Source organism: Nematolebias whitei, chromosome 5 (genome assembly GCF_014905685.2).
Source record: "Nematolebias whitei isolate Nwh7 chromosome 5, NemWhi1, whole genome shotgun sequence".
NCBI classification, from domain to species: domain Eukaryota; kingdom Metazoa; phylum Chordata; class Actinopteri; order Cyprinodontiformes; family Rivulidae; genus Nematolebias; species Nematolebias whitei.
Window position 1 is genome coordinate 47,479,992 of NC_056502.1, and position 7,251 is coordinate 47,487,242.

Here is a 7,251-nt window from a genome sequence, read left to right on the forward strand (position 1 = left end):
ACACCCTGCAGTTCTGTTTATTGATTGTAAAACTTGAGGTTAAGCTAACCATAAATTTTTGCACACAGGTCTGTTAAAGACTTTGCTTTGTTTTATTTTTGAAACTTTTAACCTGAACCTGTGAACCTGATTTAAATGTTTGTCTTTAATTTATGAACTATGTCTGAAAGACATTGATGGTTATGTAATGTGTTCCACTTTGAATAGTTTAGGGCCTGTCCAGTTTGAATGCATGCATTATATTATGTTGGCCTGTTTTTCTAAGTCTGACTGTCAATATTCAGCTTTTCTTTTCGTCTCACATCTGAGACCAGTGCCTCATCCTTTCTATATCTGGAACATACGCCTTATGGAGATGCAGAGAGCAGATAAGTGTAATTATGAGAGTCAAGTCAGAGCTGATTAGGCTTCAAGAAGACTCATAAGATTACAATTGGTCAAAACTTCCAGAATACTAATGGAGGACCCTGGACTGCTTGGAGATGAGTGTTGCCAACTGATCAATTAGCATCTTGTAGCTGCTGGTTTCCATAGCAACCGACTTCCTGTGATGGTCTTATCTGTAATAATAAAGCCAACACCCTCAGTCATTTGTTTCATCTCTCTCGTCAGGTTTTTTAAACCCAATTCCAGCAGCCTAGTTTCTTTCATCTATGTTTGGTTCTGTTTTCCATCCATCCATCCATCCATCCATCCATCCATCCATTCATCCATCCATCCATCCATCCACCCACCCATCCATCCATCCATCCATCCATCCATTTTCTTCCCCTTATCCGGGGTCGGGTCGCGGGGTTAGCAGCTTAAGTAGGGAGGCCCAGACTTCCGTCTCCCCAGCCACTTGGGCCAGCTCCTCCGGGGGAATCCCGAGGCATTCCCAGGCCAGCCGAGAAACAGTCCCTCCAGCGTGTCCTGGGTCTCCTCCCGGTGGGACGTGTCCGGAACACCTCACCAGGGAGGTGTCCAGGAGGCATCCTAACCAGATGCCCGAGCCACCTCAACTGGCTCCTCTCGACTTGGAGAAGCAGCGGCTCTACTCTGAGTCCGTTCCGGATGATCGAGCTTCTCACCCTATCTCTAAGGGAGAGCCAAGACACCCTGCGGAGAAAACTCATTTCGGCCACTTGTATCCGAGATCTCGTTCTTTCGGGCACAACCCAAAGCTCATGACCATAGATGAGGGTAGGAACGTAGATCGATCGGTAAATTGAGAGCTTTGCCTTTTGACTCAGCTCTCTCTTCACCATGACAGACCTGCACAGCGCCCACTTCACTGCAGACGCTGCACCAATTCGCCTATAGATCTTACGTTGCATTTTTCCCTCATTCGTGAACAAGACCCCAAGATACTTGAACTCATCCACTTGCAGCAGGACCTCCTCCCTGACCTGGAGAGGGCACGCTACCGTTTTCCGGCTCAAGACCACGGCCTCGGCTTTGGAGGAAGTGTTCCTTTCCCGGCCGCGTCGCACTCGGCTGCGAACCGCTCCAGCGAAAGCTGTAGATCACGATCTGATGAAGCCAATAAGACCACATCATCTGCAAAAAGCAGAGACGCAATCCTAAGGCCACCAAAACGGATCCCCTCAACACCTTGGCTGCACCTAGAAATTCTGTCCATAAAAGTTATGAACAGAATCGGTGACAAAGGGCAACCATGGCGGAGTCCAACTCTCACCGGGAACAAGCCCGACTTACTGCCGGCAATGCGGACCAGGCTCTGACACTGGTCATATGGACCTAACAGCCCGTATCAAAGGGCCCAGTACCCCATACTCCCAGAGTACCCCCAACAGGGTTCCCCGAGGGAAGCGGTCGAACGCCTTCTCCAAATCCACAAAGCACATATAGACCGGTTGGGCAAACTCCCACGCACTCTCCATGACACTGCTGAGAGTGTAGAGCTGGTCCAGTGTTCCACGACCAGGACGAAAACCGCATTGCTCCTCCTGAATCCGAGGTTCGACTATCCGACGGACCCTCCTCTCCAGAAGTCCTGAATAGACCTTACCAGGGAGGCTTAAGAGCGTGATTCCCCTGTAGTTGGAACACACTCTACGGTCCCCCTTTTTGAATAGGGGGACCACCACCCCGGTCTGCCAATCCAGGGGAACTTCTCCCAATGTTTCCGGGGTCCCACTGGCCACAAAGGCCCAATAGGACTCCTTCTTCATCCTGACAGCATCCCTCACCGCCGGTGTCCACCACCGGGTTCGAGGGTTGCCGCCGTGACAGGCACCGACAACCTTGCGGCCGCTGCTCCGGTAAACCACCTCGACAATAGAGGCACGGAACATGGCCCACTCGGTCTCAATGTCCCCCACCTCCCCCGGAACATGTTCCAAGTTCTCCCGGAGATGGGAGTTAAAGCTCCTTCTCACAGAAGACTCTGCCAGACATTCCCAGCAAACCCTCACAATACGTTTGCGCCTGCCAGATCTGACCAGCATCCTCCCCCACCATCGGAGCCAACTCACCACCAGGTAGTGATCAGTGGACAGCTCTGCCCCTCTCTTCACCCGAGTGTCCAAGACATGTGGCCGCAGATCAGATGAGACAACGACAAAGTTGATCATCGAACTGCGGACTAGGGTGTCCTGGTGCCAAGAGCACATATGGACATCCTTATGCTTGAACTTGGTGTTTGTTATAGACAATCCATGACGAGCACAGAAGTCCAACAACAGAACACTACTCGGGTTCAGATCAGGGGGGCGTTCCTCCCAACCAAACCCCTCCAGGTCTCACTGTCATTGCCCACGTGAGCATTGAAGTCCCCCAGCAGAACAAGGGAGTCCCCAGGAGGTGCACTTTCCAGTACCCCCTCCAAGGACTCCAGAAAGGGTGGATAATCTGAACTGCCATTTGGTGCATAAGCACAAACGACAGTCAGAACCCGTCCCCCCACACGTAGGTAGAGGGAGGCCACCCTCTCATTCATTGGGGTGAACCCCAACACCCAGGCACCAAGATGGGGTAATAAGTATGCCTACTCCTGCTCGGCGCCTCCCACCAGGGGCAACTCCAGAGTGGAAGAGTGTCCAACCCCTCTTAAGGAAACTGGTTCCAGAGCCAGAGCCATGCGTAGAGGTGAGTCTGACTATTTCTAGCTGGAACCTCTCAACCTCACACACCAGCTCAGGCTCCTTCCCCACCAGTGAGGTGACATTCCACGTCCCAATAACCAGCTTCTGTAGCCGAGGATCAGACCGCCAGGGTCCCCGCCCTCGGCCACCACCCATCCCACATTGCACCCGACCCCTTTGGCCCCTCCCACAGGTGGTGAGCCCATGGGAATGGGGACCCACGTCTCCTCTTCGGGCTGTGCCCGGCTGAGCTCCATGGGTAAAAGCCCGGCCAACAGGCGCTAGCCTGCGTTCCCCACCTCCAGGCCTGTCTCCAGAGTGGGGCCCCAGTGACCCACGTCTGGGTGAGGGAACATCAAGTCCATTTCTTTTTCTGTTTTTTCGGTGTTCCTGAGATAAATATTTGTTTTTAAGTCAGGTGTGTGGGATAGTGTGTAATGGAGTCAGTTAAAGTCACCTCAGCATTTCTGACTGACAGTGTGGCTTCCATAAATAATGCTCAAATGTTCTTCATCTAAATTGCACATACACTGGCTGGACTTAATTGTGGCCATTCATCATAAAAGGGTACATATGTCCTGACAGACTGGTTATGCCAGACTTTCTTCTTCTTCTTTCAGCTTTTCCCTCTTCAGGGGTCACCACAGCTAGTCATCCTCCTCCATCTCACTCTGTCCTCTGCATCCTCTGTCCTCACTCCAACTACCTCCATGTCCTCTCTAACTCATCCATATATCTTCTCTTTGGCCTTCCTCTCTGTCTTTTTCCCAGGCAGCTGCATTTCTAACATCCTTCTACCAATATGTCCACTGTCCATACAATATTGTCACGTCACCTCAGAGTGGCCCACTTTAAATCATGACATTTTATTTATAAAATCATGTTATTTTAAGCTTACATCAGGGGCGATTCTAGAATCTGCCCTTTAGGGGTGCTTTTAGCCATCAGCGCTGTCAGTGGCTCTTGGCTTGAACAATGTGTGACCATTGGTGTCAGAAGCTTTTTTAATTTGATGGGGGTGGGGGTGGGTTACACTGGTGGGGGGGGTCTGGGGGTTCTCCCCCAGAAAATTTTGAATAAAGTAGATGCCATTTCCTGCATTCTGGTGTATTTTAACGGGCTGTTTAACATTTAGTTTTGCCTACATAAGTAACACTTGATTCAATAACTATTATAGAGTTAATGGCACAACAAGAAGTAGCCTGACCAACAGCTCTCCTTGTGTGAATAGAGCATGCTCCGCTTCTCTCATGCATCCTAGCCAGTTGTAGGGTCAAGAGACAAACATGTAGCATTAACACAGTATGAACAACATTCAGGAATTGTTTCTATAAGAACATTTTCAAATATTTTACATGAAACGTAAGATTGCTTCGCCCACGAGGAAATGTAACACAGGTTGAGCTAACCTCGGACAAACAAGATAGCTGTAATGTTGGAGATAGTGAAGCTCCTGGTGTTACCTGAAGCATTTAGTGAGGCATTTATGCCTTATCAGCCAAAATTAAGGCAAAAAAGGCAGGAAAAAACAAAACAATAAATTCTAAGCTACTAATAACTTGAAATAGTTACTGCAGTAGATGTTTTCATACCACAGAGCGACACAGGGTAAGAACTCACAGTGAAATTCAATATGTAAGAGTATCCTGATGCATGCTCAATAATCCAGGTAGAAAAATCTAAAAAAGTTAAATCTGGTCCTCTGGACATTCAAAAAAAAAAAAAAAGAAAAAAAAGCAAAACAACAAAAAATGTAGAAATGTTTCATCTCTCATCCGAGAGACTTCCTCAGTCTGAGGTGCTGTATTCAGCTCAGTCTCTTAAATAGCACCTTCTCAGAGTGGATCAACCAGTTTTGCTGCTTACAACCAAAACCAGCTGATCACATGCTCAAGAAGGACCATCAGCCTAACAATGGATCATTAGCACACTGATGGCTGTTTACTATTCACAGAGGGCTGAGTGATACTAGCAATCACAGCATTGTAAGAGGGGGACAATTGAACACGTAGGCCTCCACCCCTGTTTAATGATGGACGGTTTCTTTTCACAAAGATGGCCTCCTTTACTCATCTCTCAAGCCATCGTTCCTCTCTATCCAGGATGTGCACATCTTCATCCCTGAAAGAGTGACCGCTGGCCTGGAGATGAGTGTAGACCGCAGAGTCCTGGCCTGATGATGTTGATCTTCTGTGCTGGGCCATCCTTTTGGCCAGTGGCTGTTTTGTTTCCCTGATGTAAGACTGATCACAGCCCTCCTGACACTGAACAGCATACACAACATTACTCTGTTTGTGCCGGGGGACTGGATCTTTGGGATGAACCAGTCTTTGCCGTAATGTATTTTGGGGTTTAAAAGCCACTGGGACGTTATGTTTAGAAAATAAAGGTCTCAGTTTCTCTGATACTCCCTCAACATATGGAATGACCACTGGTCTGGGTCTGGGTTCCTCCTTTTCACCTGTTGGCTGACTGAAGTCCTGTTTGGGTTTCTTCTCTGCTTTCAGGAAGGCCCAGTTAGGATATCCACATTGCTCTAGAGTCTGTCTTGTGTGGGATTTCTCCTTCTGCCTGGCTCCTGAGCTAGTGGGGACACTGTCTGCTCTGTGATACAGAGTCCTGATGACTCCTAACTTGTGCTCCAAAGGGTGATGGGAGTCAAACTGCAAATACTGGTCTGTGTGCGTGGGTTTGTGGTACACCTCAGTTTGCAAATGTCCTCTATCAGAGACTGAGACCTCACAGTCCAAGAAAGCCAACTTGCCATTTTTTTCATCTTCTCGTGTGAACTTGATGTATTTATCCACAGAGTTGATGTGGTCAGTAAAATGTTGGACTTCCTGAGATTTAATTTTAACCCAGGTGTCGTCAACGTACCTGAACCAATGACTTGGTGGTGTCCCTGAAAAGGACGTCAAGGCTCTCTTTTCTACCTTCTCCATGTACTCCATGTTTGAATGTCCAGAGTACCAGATTTAACTTTTTTAGATTTTTCTACCTGGATTATTGAGCATGCATCAGGATATTTTGAACCACTTTGGCCAGGATTGCCTCAAACTAGTTAGAGAGTTTGAGAAAACAGCAAGGAAGAGGGCAGACTACAGGAACCATTTGCGATTCAACCTCAGATGTCGACAAAGTGACATCATTCCCAAGAGCCTGGAACTAAAATCTTCGGTCAGCGGGCACCGGGCAAGCAAGATCCTTCAGAAGGCACAGACCCAGCTGCTGAATGAACGGGCGAGATAGACCAATTTTACTATTGAGGCCTTGAAGGCCAAAGAAAAGCACATTAAACAGAAACTAACTATGTGTCTAGATCAGACCACACCTCAGCAAGTGTTGGACTGTACAGATCAGGCACGCTTAGCACAGCATGTCAAGTCCAAGACTCGACAACAAAACAAGTTTAACTTACTAATAACTCATCAACACCATCACTATTCCAATAACAACACATTCAGTGTAGGACAACACTCCAGTAGTCAATTACATGCCAGGGAGACAGAAAAGTGGGTGAAGAATTTATCTGACAGACAGCTCACCCAGCCGGAGACAGAGATTCTTGCCAGGGGACTGAACTTTGCGGTTGCACCAAGTAGACTTCCTCTGGTGGAGATGATCACAGCTACAGAGTCAGCCATCCGCAACAGCAAAATTAAAGAGGCTGAAGCAGAACAGCTCAGAATCAATGTTTCAGCCTGCCTCAGCAATGCCAAACCACCACCTTCCAACATCAGTAGAGAGGAGAGGGACGCACTCACCACTCTTAGCAAGGACAAAAACATCATCATTCTCCCAGCAGACAAAGGAAGGTGCACAGTGATTTTGAACCAGAAAGACTATCATGAGAAAGTTATGACACTCCTTAGTGACTTAAACACTTATGAACCTCTGAAAAGAGATCCAGGAAGTGGTTACAAGAAGAAATTGATAGATTCCCTGAAAATTTTGGAGCAGGACAAGGCTACTGACCATTTTCTGTACCACAGACTGTACCCAGGGGAGGCCACACCTAGTCTGTATGGTTTACCTGAAATCCACAAACAAGGTGTACCTTTAAGACCTATTGTTAGCATGATTAACTCTGTCACTTACAATGTTTCCAAATATCTGGCGTCTGTACTCATCCCTTTAGTTGGCAGCTCAGAACACCACATACAGA

General features: G+C 47.9%; 1 protein-coding gene across 1 annotated transcript in view; it reads left to right on the forward strand.

Moving 5' to 3' along the window:
• Positions 1–7,251, forward strand: part of LOC119410425 (adenylate cyclase type 3) — a 117,113-nt gene that overhangs the window by 17,681 nt on the left and 92,181 nt on the right. The window lies entirely within an intron of this gene.